Source organism: Colias philodice, chromosome 17, assembly GCF_061535455.1.
Source record: "Colias philodice isolate Cphi_HAF_F1 chromosome 17, ilColPhil1 Martin Lab GWU primary, whole genome shotgun sequence".
NCBI lineage: Eukaryota > Metazoa > Arthropoda > Insecta > Lepidoptera > Pieridae > Colias > Colias philodice.
Window position 1 is genome coordinate 10,562,061 of NC_143102.1, and position 15,599 is coordinate 10,577,659.

At 32.6% G+C, this 15,599-nt stretch overlaps 1 long non-coding RNA gene across 1 annotated transcript in view; it reads right to left on the reverse strand.

Annotated features, from left to right (window-relative positions):
• Positions 1 to 15,599, reverse strand: part of LOC149481325 (uncharacterized) — a 350,361-nt gene that overhangs the window by 303,125 nt on the left and 31,637 nt on the right. The gene's annotated exons all lie outside the window — the stretch shown is intronic.

Genomic DNA, 15,599 nt, shown 5'->3' on the forward strand with positions numbered 1-15,599 from the left:
TGTATTAAATTAATTTTTCTCAGAAATTTTATTCGAATGAAATGAGGTGTTCATTGAGATTGATTTTGTGTTAAATTAATTTTACTCAGACATTTTATTTTACCGTAATATTTTTCTTTAACAATCATGGAAATTATGCCAATTCATGTAAGTATGCATTATTTTTTCTTTGAATAAACAGTTAAATTATATAATTGTGTTTTATTTATAATATAATAACCTATTTGTGATATTTTTAATACCTATATCTTGCCTTTATCAAAGATAGAAAGTAAAACTTTTTTGTTTCAACACAATATGTCGTCAATTTTTTACGTTCTTGGACATGGTATTTTCCATACCTACTATGTTTCCTTCAGCATTGATACAAAGTAGTAGTGGTGAAATGATTAATGAAAATCAATTGAATTGTATAAGTAATTTAAATGATCGTGTGGTAAGTAAATAGCAATTAATGCCTTTGTGTAAACATGATCAAAACAATGGAAAAATGACGTAGTCCTTAAATCTTTAAAATTAGCTCCAAATTATTGCAACATAAAAAACAGGTTCATCTTTTGAGCGGCGGCAGTAAAGCGAGTAAAATATGAAACGTCGATGGCACCGTGACTCGCATTTACATAATTATGCGCATAACAGAACACCAATAAAGTAGATTATTATAATTTTATGGCGCACGAATAATTTCCCAAGTGATATTGCGTTTTTATATATCGATTCTGTTAGCGATAGTTTCTTACTTGTAATTTAATTAACAATATGAAGTGCAAAGATTTTAATAAAATCTTTGCACTTCATATTGTTAATTATGCCCTAGTTCAACAGTAAGATATTTTGAACAAAGTATGTTTTGAGTTATTCATACTTTTATGATTTTAGTGTCATTAATTCACTCGTTGTTAATTGAAATGTGGTTGATTTTTTAAAACTATAGTTTGGTTTAATGTGTTACGGAGTTATTTATATTTCAATATTACTTAATAAAATAATTTGAATATTAGTTTTAAGGCTTTTAATAGAAGATAACCTTATATTGAACTTACATGTTTTGTATTTTTAATGTTGTCTCTAAAATGGTTTATTAAAAATTTAGTTTATATTGTAACTCATAGAGTTATTGTTTTTTGTTTTGTTTAAGAAATACTAAAGATTTATCCAACCAAGCTTCCAAATTTATGGAAAATCCACAGAGATCGACATAATTTTAAGATATCTCAGTATTACAGTACATCGATATTTGAGAATGTAAGTTGTCCGACTAAATCCGCGGAAATGTTTGGTAACGGGATAGGAAAATTAATTAAAAACTGAGAATTAGTTTGCTTGTAATGTATTATTTATTACCTAGTATCTTAATTGCACAAATCAGTCTCATATTATCAGTTAAAATCTTATTATTATTTTTGCACAAGTCAGTTTAACTATTACTAGCTTACCGCCCGCGGCTTCGCCCGCTTTGTCTAAAACCTAATAAATTATATACTAAAACCTTCCTCTTGAATCACTCTATCTATTAAAAAAAACCGCATCAAAATCCGTTGCGTAGTTTTAACTTTTAAAGATTTAAGCATACAAAGGGAGATAGGGACAGAGAAAGTGACTTTGTGAAGCGAAGATTTTGTAGCCAAATTTGTATGGATCTTCTTTTTTTAACCGCCTTCAAAAAAAGGACGAGGTTATCAATTCGGCTGGTATATTTTTACTTGGATACATTTGATGTCACCCCATACAATTTTTTGACCATTTTCGTCTAAGTTGAAATTTTTCACCATTTTAGACAGTTTTTTCCAGTCATAAATCTGTTGGTAACCTATTTCATTGACTGTATAAGGTTTACCAGTTTTTTTGGCTGATTTTAATTTTTTTTGGCAGTTAGATGTCTCAACATAGAAATGTTTTTATAATTCCATATGATGACATTTGAAGATGTCTCTGTGTAGAAATAAAAGAAAAGTAAAAATCTTCCTGACTTTGTAAGATATCTTAAGATGTCAGATTCTTGAACTAAAGGTCGTTAAAAATATGCCAGTGAGACATTTAAATTTGAGCACTTTGGTTGCGTTTTACAAATATCTGAGTTTTGAACCAGACAGAAGAGCGAATTTTTCACATGAAACAAAACTTATCTCAATTTTGTTTTTTTTTAAGATATCTTACTGTTGAACTAGGACAGCGTATATCACAAATCACATTAAGTAGGATGTTTTTGATTCAAGGAGAATTTTGTTGTCTTTTGCTTGATTTGTTATAAAAGTCTTATATAAGTAATTTACCAATAATTCACTACTTTCTTCTTAATTTGTTCAATTTTATACACGTTACACGTTTGTCCAACAAATAAGACCTCTTTTGTTAGAAATATGTACGTAAAGTAAGACTTAATTTTTTTGGTAACCACGTAATCGTTTGATCATCCTTAACGAGGCCAATTAGTATCATATAAAATTGTAATATGCTCTGTTCTTTTTCGTTTGGTAATTTTTAAAATTAAAATTTAAAACCAAAGTGAATTGGAGTACTTAGTCTGAAACAAAACAAAGCTTAACAAAGCTCTACATATATTCAATTTATTTACTGAATTCTACACAATAAAAAATCCTAAATTCTTTTCTAATACATTATTATATTTTCCTCCATATCCGTGACAAATGCGTTCAATCCTTCATCGTTTAGTTTAGACAATAACCAGTACACAGGCAACGTGACACGCGTCCCGCGCCCCGTCACGTAGCGGGACGATGGTGAACCGACGTGACGTCATCCCGAGTTTAAATGGCTGCTGTGACCATAGATAATGGAAAGTTCTAGACTGTTCCATAGGTATTAGCATAGAGATAAGAACATTAATAGAGAACATTCTTACAATTTTCTGTTGTAGCATTCGAAGAGATTTTTGGACGAAATAGTGGTTAAAGGTAAAGTAACTGATTAAGTATTGTTTCTTTAGATTGTTTAATCATTTAGTATTAAAAGAGTCGTTAATTTTAATCAAGTATAATTATTTACAGGAAGATTCGCAGCAAAAATCATCTAGATCTTTATGATTGAAGTTTTAGAAACGAGACACTGCGAATCCGTAGCAGCTTTTTGATGATGAAAATTGAAACGCACAGGTCTGTGATGAAACGGCATGAACATATTATAAACATACATAAGTACCTATATACATATGTAGATATTTTATAGATTAAAATAAAAAAAAATTCATAAGTCTGTCCGGTGTAAAAAAAAGATAATCTTTTTGTATACTTACGAAATTTTCAACTTAATACCTCAAGCTTACATCGCCAGCCCACCCTACTAACCCTGCACTAAAATGCGGATTGCCAACCCACGTTCCAGGGATATGAGCGATCTTTACATATCCTAGCCGAGGTGTTTGACGCGAACAAATATTGTTTTTGCCGAAAAAACATCCGCTAGTTTATGTATGAGCACTTTGGCAGATACCTATATAAAAAGTTCGCGCCATAATAGCGGTTGTGACATTGACAGACTGACACTTTATTTCGTAACTGCGTAGGTAGGTATATGGATTATGTATTTTAACTACGTTTTAACGGTTTTCAGAAAAAGGAGATTAACTAAACTAGATTGTATTATGTATGTTATTAAGAAATTAGTAATTCATAATATTGAGTAAGAAAAGGTATGCTATTTAATATTTATAACATGCTTTCACATTTACCATAAAACATTCATCAAAAGATTCAGAGATACCAAAATATTATTTAAAGTCGATAACTAAAAAACAACCTCATTAAAAGTTACTGCTAGTGAAACAAACAAAAATTTAATAGAAACTCGATTAAGATAAAAGTAATTTGTTACAGTCCCTTCGTAAAGAAGAACTACGAGGTAGGTAGGTATATCAAGAGTTATATTGACGTTTTCGAAACGAAATAAATGTTATCTGTGGAAATGGAACGGAGCGCGGGAAAAATAAGGGTTGTAAGAATGAAGACGTTTTATCAGTTAATAATACGAAATTATTAAATTGTTTCTTTCCATCTCTTTGTGTTATATTGATAACATATTTTTTCTCAAGATATTTTACGTTTAATATGTTACATGTTACATGTTTCATGTTTGTAAAATATTGTTTTGATATTTGGCAATAACGATATGGAAGTTTTATACTTTTCAAATAACATATTATTATTGTTTATCTATATACAAGCTATTGTAAGTTCAGTGCAGGTTTCACGATTTTATTAATCTGCTAGAATAAAAATAACAAAAAAAAAAAAATAGACCGGCCTTCATTACTTTTCAGTCTTACATAGGGAAGGTGTTACATGTCGTACTTTTTCGAAAATAAATTATGATTTTGGACTACTTACGAAATTGAGGTTATGCCCTATAGTACCTTCAAAACACAATCGCCCATAACTTAGCAGTGACCCAGCTGGTATGCTCCGTAAAGATCCAAATGAACACATTATACACGAAAACGCTTTTGTTAGTTCACATTCTGTGAAAAAGCCTGCAATTTCAAGGAAAAAGGGACGTTAGAGATTGATAAAGGGCCCTGCAGGATCGGAATGAGGGGGAATCGCCAGGACCTCGGGGTAAAAATCTATTTTGCGCGAATATTCCGATAAGCCGGTATTGAGATTTCAGAATTTAGATACTTCTATTTGAATAATTCGGTTTTGTTTTAGGATATTTATGGCTTCATGCGGTATTTGGAGAAAGAATAGTACTAATGCCGCGGCCGTGGTAATAGCACAGATAATATAATAATTCCATACCTACTAGGTAATAGTACCTACCTCTATTGTTTTCAGTATCGATGCATAAAATATATAGACGCGTACAGTTTTTTCAGCATAATTATTATATGATTAACAGTTCGTAATTGTTCGTAATACAGAAGACAAGGTTATAAACTTATAAATAGGTGATAGGTACAATTTACATTGTATTTTAAATCAAATAATGTAGGTATGTACGTTTAAATACGACATATAGGTAACTAGCTTTCCGCCCGCGGCTTCGCCCGCGTTTTCAAAGAAAAACCCGTTCCCGTAGGATTTCCGGGAAAAAACCTATCCTATGTCCTTTCTCGGGTTTCAAAACATCTCTATACCAAATTTCATGCAAATTGGTTCAGTAGTTAAGGCGTGATTTAGTAACAGACAGACAGACAGAGTTACTTTCGCATTTATAATATTAGTATGGATTCATATTATATCGTAGCAAATACCTTGAAAAGATCTAGAGAAATATTGTATTGAAATTTCTTTCTTTTACTCAAATCAATTAATTTTGAGCAAATACAGATAGAGCACGTATTCAATTTTAAATAATTTCCGTTCAGTAATATAAGTAAATGCAGTTTTAATTTTGTATTCAAATACGGTTTCAAAATGGGCAGCATGTATTTAAGAAATAAAGCATTATAAGCAATTTCATAGAAAAATACTTGAATTGAAGAGTAAAGTTAGAAGTTAATTTATAACTTGATTAATAAAACTGTAAACTGCACAACTTTGGGCTTAGTTATTCCATCATAATAAAACCCAATACCTTCGCTATTAAACTATATTTATGCGACAAACTTAGGTGTTTTCACTACAGCTATATATGCGACATAACATAAAGGGTTCAACATAATATAATGACACATTAAAGCACATTTTAAAGGTCATATTCACAAACTCGAGCAGTAAAATACGTGCTACGAAAATGGCTCCCTGGACGACCTTTCTACCTTAATTACTCTGCGAGAAATATTATATTGTTTTTGCTCAGGGTTACTTTATAGGTGTGGCAAGTTTTCAATTTAATTGGGAGCGATAAGAGTATTTTTATGTAGAACAAAGGACAGCTTTGAGTCATGAGTGAAGGTAATCTAAATAATATTTTTTACAAAATCTTTTGAACACGCGGGCGAATCCGCGGTCAATAGCAAGTAATAGTCTAAAATTACCATATATTTGTAGCGCTGAATCGATTTAGATGAATTTTAAATAATACATAAGCACAGAGAGTATTGGACTAAAACATACCCATAATTTTGTTATGTAAACTTCAAGAGACTGAAAAAGTAATGGGAAAATTGAATGGAGAATCTGCAACATAATAAAACGCATGAAAAGAAAAGCTGGTGTGAAAGCTAATATACAATAATATATAAAAGGTGATTAATATTAAAAATGCAAATGATTAACATTAAAAATCAACCTGTATAACCGAATCCCGAGTAAGCCAATCCCAAATGATTAGAAAAGTGAATAATTGGAGGCGGGAAAATCAGATTTACACTCGTCAAATTACTCATTGAGTGAATTATTTGAAAGCGAATGACATTGACGAATAGCACCAAAGGGAGATATCAATTAATTAAACATTTAATTAAATTCCCTTCCGAGTGTTATTGGACATATCCGATATCCAATTTTATTACTCCAAATGCTGTTTATTTCGGTTGAGGTTTACCACGCTGATTTAAATGGATGGGCTGTTATCCGAATCATTTTATGTTGAATTTGGATATAGGCAGACATGATGGAAAATTCTCGGCAACATTATAATAGCATGTATTTTCGAACATGTGGTTGAGCGCATAATTGGTTATTTGAAGCTGCTGTATCTAGTTAAAAATAAGCAGTTTCTATGATGTATTTTTTATTCTAAACTAAACACCTATCTTGAATGATAATACGTTCCATTGTTCAGAATCAAATAATCTTTCGTTTTTCAATTTTTCATTCCAAACATTGTCTTGATAAACATCTGCTTATCACGACAAACCCTCAGTGAAATACACTAAAACAAAGACCACACCCTGGATTACATATACCATAAAAGAATCCCACATAAAACGGACCATAAGCAGCGTGCATTAGACGACAATATTTTTATAGATATCGACCTATTTTGCTCCATCTCCCAACAAAACAATTTTGATAAATCGGTGCCGCACATCTCAGCTAGCGCCACTTTGCCAACTTATGAGAACAGTAAAACGTATTGGCTATAAAACTAGGCATATTCTTCGTATAGGTACGCTTCTAGTTTTGCCGACTTACTACCCGTTCGCTTCGAGTTGGCCGTCGATGACCGTTACAAAATGATGTCACAGGCTCATCGACTGGTACCGTTGACAAAAAAAATAATAACACTCCGAAAAATAAAATAACAAAAACAGTTTGTATAATTACTTACTTCAGCGATTTCCTCGCTAATAGCAGTAAAAAAATATACCTATAAAACTTAACAATAATAAACTTAACAAAACGATCAAATAACATAACCAAAAACAACGGGAGCGATATTAGTGACGAACGAGCGCACGTGATTGCGTTACTGACGGTACTAACAGGGTCTGTCTAGGAGTGCGGTGCGGTGAAGCGGGAAGGGTGGGAGCGGCCAACTCGAAGCGAACGGGTAGTACAATATGCTCGTAAAACCCTTATATTATTCTGACTTTACGGTTGTACAAAGATGTTGGAATTACAAAGACTGCTCCCGAATCCCGATGATGTAACTGTTTTTACGAGTCTGTTCTATAGTTCAGTTATGAATAAGTCGGTTGCTTATAAGGGATATTGGATTGGTATATATATATATATAGAGAGAAATACATGTTTTTATTGCATTCAAATGTTTTTATTAAGGCTTGAACAGATGGAAAAGTGTGAAGGTTTTAACATGTAAATAACTGAAAAATGTACATATTAAAAGTGTATAGATATGACCTGGACCATCATATTATAAGCTTCTCTTCCGAGTAGGTACCATAAGTAGCTATGATGAAGCTTGAAATTAATTACTACTATACGTAGCAGCACTTTTAAATGATTGTACCTATGCAGAACAAAGGATATTACGTATTTACTTTTATACAATAGCTAAACATATTGAATGATTACAGCTATTTAATATAACATCAACAACCACACTTCTCCCATACACCCACGAAACACCACTGTTCCATACAAAGCTTGTCCATAAACGCATGAATCCAAATGGATTTTCGCTTTTATTTCAAATTAGTGAGCCGATAAATGTTTTAATCAAACTTTACACAAGAATTTTACGACTCTTTCCGTGCTTAGCGGTAACTAGGCGGGTGTATGGCGTTCCAATGGCGTATAATTTAAAACTACCCTCAAAACTGATGTTTAACACGCAAACTTTCTTATTGTGTTCTAAATAAGATTCGCTGTTGATTAATTATTACGGTTGATTTATTTTCATGGGATTAAAATTTTATGCAGCTATTGCCGTTTTATGTTAATTCACATGGGCTGTAGCATACTACGTTCCTAGTATTCCGTTAGCAATGTTGCCTAGTACTAGCTTTCCGCCCGCGGCTTCGCCCGCGTTTTCAAAGAAAAACCCGCATAGTTCCCGTTCCCGAGGGATTTACGGGATAAAACATATCCCATGTGTTAATACAAGTTACCCTTTATATGTGTGCTAAATTTCATTGTTATCGGTTCAATAGTATTTTTGCGAAAGAGTAACAAACACACACACACTCATCCTCACAAACTTTCGCATTTATAATATTAGTAGGATTTTAATTAATTACCTATTACCTAATTATTATTTAACAACAACACAAATTAATTTCAAAAAAGCGTTTGATGGTTATGTTTAACTTTTGCATTTATAACTATACAAATTGTAGAGTCTTGATTTTTATTCAATAATGTATACAGCTTGCTATTAATTGTATCCCGCAAGAGTTATAACAATATGTAAAATTATTTCAAAGAAACCAGTAAAATAATTGTAATATTTTTATTTTGTTACACAATTTCATTGCTATAACTTTTATATTGTACTAGCGGTCCACCCCGGCTTCGCCCGTGGCACATGTTTACGTTTTCTCTACATAAGAACCATCCTCGTACTTCAAGGAATATAATAAAAAAAGAATTATCGAAATCGGTTCAGCCGTTCTCGAGTTATGCGCTTACCAACACATTTTGCGATTCATTTTTATATATAAGATGTAGCGTATACTTTTGTATTTAATTAATTGCTAAAACACGTCTTAAGTGCCTATTTAAAAGTCGTAACAAATGAAAGATTATTCCCTGTTATACTCCGTCTAAAGAGGTATTAAAGATAACAACTAATAATCTTAAGCTTAGCTTAAAATCCTTAATATCCATGGAAACCATACTCCTTGAAGTGAAGTCCCGTGTCCCCGTAGTGGGGTAGGGGGCAGATGCATTATTCATACATCTGTTTCACTGATCGATTTTTCTTTAGGGACAAGTAGGCGATCAGCCTTCTGTGTCCTGCCAGACCGAGACATTTTTTTTTGTCTCCACCGGGAATCGAACCCAGGACCCCTCGGTTCTACGCTCACGCGTCAACCACTGTACCGAGGAGGCGGTAATACTCCTTGAAGTGGGTCAAAATTCTAAATCTTTCCAACTTCCGTTTTAATCCATTTTAACGAGTCTCTTGCCTGTTTTTATAAAACTCCTCCGAATATTATAACATCGTATCACCCTTTGTGAAAACAGTTTTACGTAAGATAAATACGTTTTCCGAGCTCAATAAGGGTGAAGAATACTTAAAGATAAGGGTTCCGTATGAAGAACGTTCTTTTGCTTAAAATTGTATTTTTTACGAGACATTTGTTGAAATATGGGAGGAATTGTTTGAGGGATTGTGTGACTGAATTCGTTTACTTTAGATATAGTGCATACTAATGCTATGTTTTAATAATTTGGCTGGCAATTTCGATATCTATTGTAGATCATTTATCATACTGTATTGGATTGTCTACGTTTGTACGTGATTTTGGAGGCGCAGCTAGAATTTACGGCCAAGTATCCTATCCTACTAATATTATAAATGCGAAAGTTTGTGAGGATGGATGTGTGTATGTTTGTTACTCTTTCACGCAAATACTACTGAACCGAGCTAGTATCATATAAAACTTTATTCATTCAAAACGTTTCACATAAATACAATACACCTTTTATATATAAAATAAGATATTCATTATTCAAACATCGTCAGCAAAGCTGCATTTTCTATCAGAAAATTCGTGGCTCTCATCAATCACAAGAAGATACTGTAAAATATATTTCTTTAATATAATATTTAATGACTAGATTTCCAAGAAGCTCATTTCCCCACGGAACCCCGAACCACTTGATTTATGTGCAAAGGAAAACGTCAGATCAATTTCACGGTTACTCGACCATCTATATTTTTAATTATTTACCTATAAATATTCCACCAAAACAAATTGTCATTAATAATTCATGTTTTGGGGTTCGTTGTTGTTCCTTGATATATTTTTATGACGGAAGTTTTGTAACGGTAAGATATAAAACTCATTTACCTTATAAGATGCCACGCAAAATTACATGTTTGTGGTGAAAGTAATACATGTTTTTTATTTCAGGTATTATAATAAACTAGCGGTACGCCCCGGCTTCGCCCGTGGTACATATTTACGTTTTCTCTACATAAGAACCATCCTCGTAGTTCAAGGAGGAAAAAAAGGATTATCGAAATCGGTCCATGCCGTGACAACGCGAAACGGGTTTCATTTATATATATATATAGATGTGATATGTAATTATTATTTTGAGACTCAAAAGAAAGCTCCGAAAACTTATTGCAACCCATCGAGTAATAAAATTGAAAAATACAACCTGATTAATTAATTTATTACCTACATATCTTTACTTCATTTGCTTTAATAAAACTTAAAACTGCTCCCTCAAGTTAGACGAAATAACATAGTATCTACTACACAAAATATATATGAAAAATTTTCAGTATATTGGACATGTTAGACACCCAATAGCCCTTGAAGGTCATAATAAAATATCTCAGCCAATTTCATTAAACAAGAACATGAATTTCATCCCATAAAGTCGACTCGGAACTCTTAAACAAATTTTAAAACAACGCGAATATCTCAAAAAGAAAAACTTGGTACAACGGGCCGGAGTTTTAATATTATTTGTACAAGAATAAATAGACGGTAAGAAAGCTCCCGGCGCAAATGAGCTTCCAAGTAATAAAGCTTTTACTGGCCTAGAGTTCCGTATGTCTTTGTAAGTTTTGCTATTTTTTAGAACTGCTGTTTTGATAAGTCAATAACGAAATGTGTAAAGTTCTTAAATATGTGATTTTTTATTTGTGTTAATTGATGTAAAAATATTATGATACTATTTAAGTACTGGTAAAATATGAGAATTTGCAATTAAGTATCACTTTGTGAATGTTAAAGGGAAGAATGATAATTAAATTAATGAAATAAATAATAACTATCGAAATTTACTGTTAATAATTTATAAAATGTAACCGCACGAAAATGGACTGCAGATAAAATTTATATTGAGATAAGTCAATTTCCCATTAATAATACATATAAAATATATTTTAACAAAACTAGTAAATATACGGAACCACCGTTCCTGTGTAACACGCTTCGCCCGCTCCGCCTTTGTTCTACAAGTTTTTATCCCCAGCGAGTCAAGTCGTCTCATATTGTCGTTGATACAAAAAGTGTTCTTTACTTCTTTAGTAATGAAAGGGAGGGATTAGTTACTGCTAAGCTGTGCTCTGTGACGTCACGGGATGGAAAGCTTTCGCTTATGCAATACTGAAACAATTTGGCTTTTAAATTGTAATACGAGTTATATGATTTAAAGCTAAAAAAAGGTATTTTTATTCTAATGTCTATCATTGTATGTGGTAAGATAAGTCTAAAATGGGTGATCCGATGTGATTTTATTTAAAAAGTTTTCTGATAATGGTCTGTACATATTTTTCATCAAAATCGGTTCAGCAATTTGCTAGATTGAAGTGGTGAAAGGATGAAAGTATGGTAAACCGCCGAATAAAAAGTGGTTTCCCGAATATGCACGTAAATTTTCTTATTGTGTTTGATTAAAATATTACTCATTTATTTTTATACCTCATATAAAAAACTTGAAAAATTATGACTCCTTTGAGGTATATAAATGTGAATTATATTTAAACTACGATCATTTGCTGAGTAATCCATACTAATATTATAAATGCGAAAGTAACTCTGTCTGTCTGTCTGTTACTCAATCACGCCTTAACTACTGAACCAATTTGCATGAAATTTGGTATAGAGATATTTTGATACCCGAGAAAGGACATAGGCCACTTTTTATTGCGAAATATGTACAATAATATTATGTAGTAGTTAATAATATCAAATCTTTTTTATTTCTTACTTTTCCGTTTTTGAAGTCGGTTGTTTTTAACGCAGTTATTTTTATTTAATACTTTTTAGTGTATTTTCCAACACGAATCAAACGAGCCCAAACTCGATAAAGTTGAGTCAATATATTACTGAGTTCCTATGGCCACCTTCCGATACCATCATCAAATCAGCTTCATGTCATGATAATGTTTCATCGCTATCAAATTTACATACGTATTCAAAATTTCAGCTCAATCGGTTACCGGGAAGTGAATCAAAGTTACTTGCTACATATCAACTTAGTCATCGAGTACAGACAAAAATGCTCATAAAATAAAAACTACTGGGCCTATCCGAAAAAAAAAATTTATGGGACCAATTCGACACCATCCCGCATCGAACAAAAAAAGAATCACGTAAATCGGTTCAGAAACCTCGGAGTAATCGGTGTACATACATAAAAAAAAAATATACCGGCCGGATTGATAACCGCATAAAATCGCATGGAGAGCTTAATTTTCATTAAAGGCTCTAATCGCACGGAAAGCTAAATTTTCACAAAAAAGCTCTAATCGCACGGAGACCTTAATTTTCACAAAAAGCTTTAATCGCACGGAAAGCTTAATTTTCACAAAAAGCTCTAATCGCACGGAGAGCTTAATTTTCGCAAAAAGCTTTAATCGCACGGAAAGCTTAATTTTCACAAAAAGCTCTAATCGCACGGAGAGCTTAATTTTCGCAAAAAGCTCTAATCGCACGGTAAGCTTAATTTTCACAAAAAGCTCTAATCGCACGGAGAGCTTAATTTTAACATAAAAGCTCAAATCGCATGGAGAGCTTAATTTTCATAAAAAGCTCTAATCGCACGGAAAGCTTTATATTCACAAAAAGCTCTATTCGCACGGAAAGCTTAATTTTCACAAAAAAGCTCTAATCGCATGGAGAGCTAAATTTTCACAAAAAAGCTCTAATCGCACGGAGACCTTAATTTTCACAAAAAGCTTTAATCGCACGGAAAGCTTAATTTTCACAAAAAGCTCTAATCGCACGGAGAGCTTAATTTTCGCAAAAAGCTTTAATCGCACGGAAAGCTTAATTTTCACAAAAAGCTCTAATCGCACGGAGAGCTTAATTTTCGCAAAAAGCTCTAATCGCACGGTAAGCTTAATTTTCACAAAAAGCTCTAATCGCACGGAGAGCTTAATTTTAACATAAAAGCTCAAATCGCATGGAGAGCTTAATTTTCATAAAAAGCTCTAATCGCACGGAAAGCTTTATATTCACAAAAAGCTCTATTCGCACGGAAAGCTTAATTTTCACAAAAAAGCTCTAATCGCATGGAGAGCTTAATTTTCACAAAAAACTCTCATCGCACGGAGAGCTTAATTTTCACAAAAAGCTCTAATCGCACGGAGAGCTTAATTTTCGAAAAAAGCTCTAATCGCACGGAAAGCTTAATTTTCACAAAAAGCTCTAATCGCATGGAGAGCTTAATTTTCACAAAAAGCTCTATTCGCACGGAAAGCTTAATTTTCACAAAAAGCTCTAATCACACGGAGAGCTTAATTTTCACATAAAAGCTCTAATCGCATGGAGAGCTTAATTTTCACAAAAAGCTCTAATCACACGGAAAGCTTAATTTTCACAAGAAGCTCTAATCACACAGAGAGCTTAATTTTCACAAGAAGCTCTAATCACACGGAGAGCTTAATTTTCACAAGAAGCTCTAATCACACGGAGAGCTTAATTTTCATAAAAAGCTCTAATCGCATGGAGAGCTTAATTTTCACAAAAAGCTCTATTCGCACGGAAAGCTAAATTTTCACAAAAAAGCTCTTAATCACACGGAGAGCTTAATTTTCACAAAAAGCTCTAATCGCACGGAGAGTTTAATTTTCACAAAAGCTCTAATCGCACGGAGAGCTTAATTTTCACAAAAAGCTCTCATCGCATGGAGAGCTTAATTTTCACAAAAAGCTCTAATCGCACGGAGGCTTAATTTTCAAAAAAGCTATAATCGCACGGAGAGCTTAATTTTCATTGATGTAATTTCACTTATTTCGATGACATTTTAATGATTTTGAAATAAAAAATTGCGTATGGCACCTGTTTAACATCGAAAAAAACGTCTTGCAATAACAAATTTATGTCTGATGGATCTATCTAAAGGCAAAAGATTAAAAATTACGCGTTAATAAATGACTTTAAATTACGGATATTTTCCTGTGCGCACTAATAAACGCAACCACAACCGCCAGCCAGACAGCGCGGACTCTAACCGAAATAGCAAGAGAAACAGTATATCAAAAACCCAACTATACTAAATTGACTTTTTTTAAAACGTTAATAGCTCCCGTACCATAAAAAAGATTTGACATTATTATTTACTACATATTATTTATATGTGCTATTTATTAAAAAGGTTTGATGTCGGTGCACGGGCTTAATTGCTTAATGTTCGGCACCAACTTCAAACCTATTTAATATATTCATAGCACATCCATACTAATATTATAAATGCGAAAGTAACTCTGTCTGTCTGTCTGTTACTCAATCACGCCTAACTACTGAACCAATTTGCATGAAATTTGGTATAGAGATATTTTGATACCCGAGAAAGGACATAGGCCACTTTTTATTGCGAAATATGTACCACGGGCGAAGCCGGGGCGGACCGCTAGTATGATATAAAAATAAGTAAAACTACATCAACCAGTAGGTATTTCATTCGACCAAGGGTAAGCAGAAAATAGAGTTAAAATACACAATTAATTTTAAAAGCGCATTGGTCTAGATTCTGAATAGTTCATTTACAGGGGAGGAAATTCGGTGCTCGGACGAAGTTAATTCAATTATTTCCACTATTCGCTTCATTGGATCAAAATCCCTAAATGAGTTTGCTGATTCTCTTTAAAAAATAAAATAAAATGCTTGAATTTTGAGCCGTTTTGAATAACCTCTGATGAAAATGCTTTGATGCGTTACTATATCGTTTAATAAACGATTCGAAGCTTTTGGAAGAAGTCTTTACACAATATTTCAGTTCAACGTAAAACTTTTTTAAACCTTTTGCAAAAAATTTATAGATATTATGAGTATCATCACTATCACTACATAGTATAAATCAAAGTTGCTTTCTCTGTCCCTATTTCCCTATGTCCGTTTGTATGCTTAAATCTTTAAAACTAACACAACGGTTTTTGCGGTTTAATAGATAGAGTGATTCAAGAGGAAGGTCTTAATATATAATTTATTAGGTTTTAGACAAAGCGGGCGAAGCCGCGGGCGGTAAGCTAGTTTAAATATATGTAGAGAATTTTACATAATCAAAGTATTTATTAAAGTAACGAATAATCAGAAGTATATCAAAATTGTGAAATATTATTTTCTAGAGACGATACAAAATTTATCTATTCCGGAAATTTAA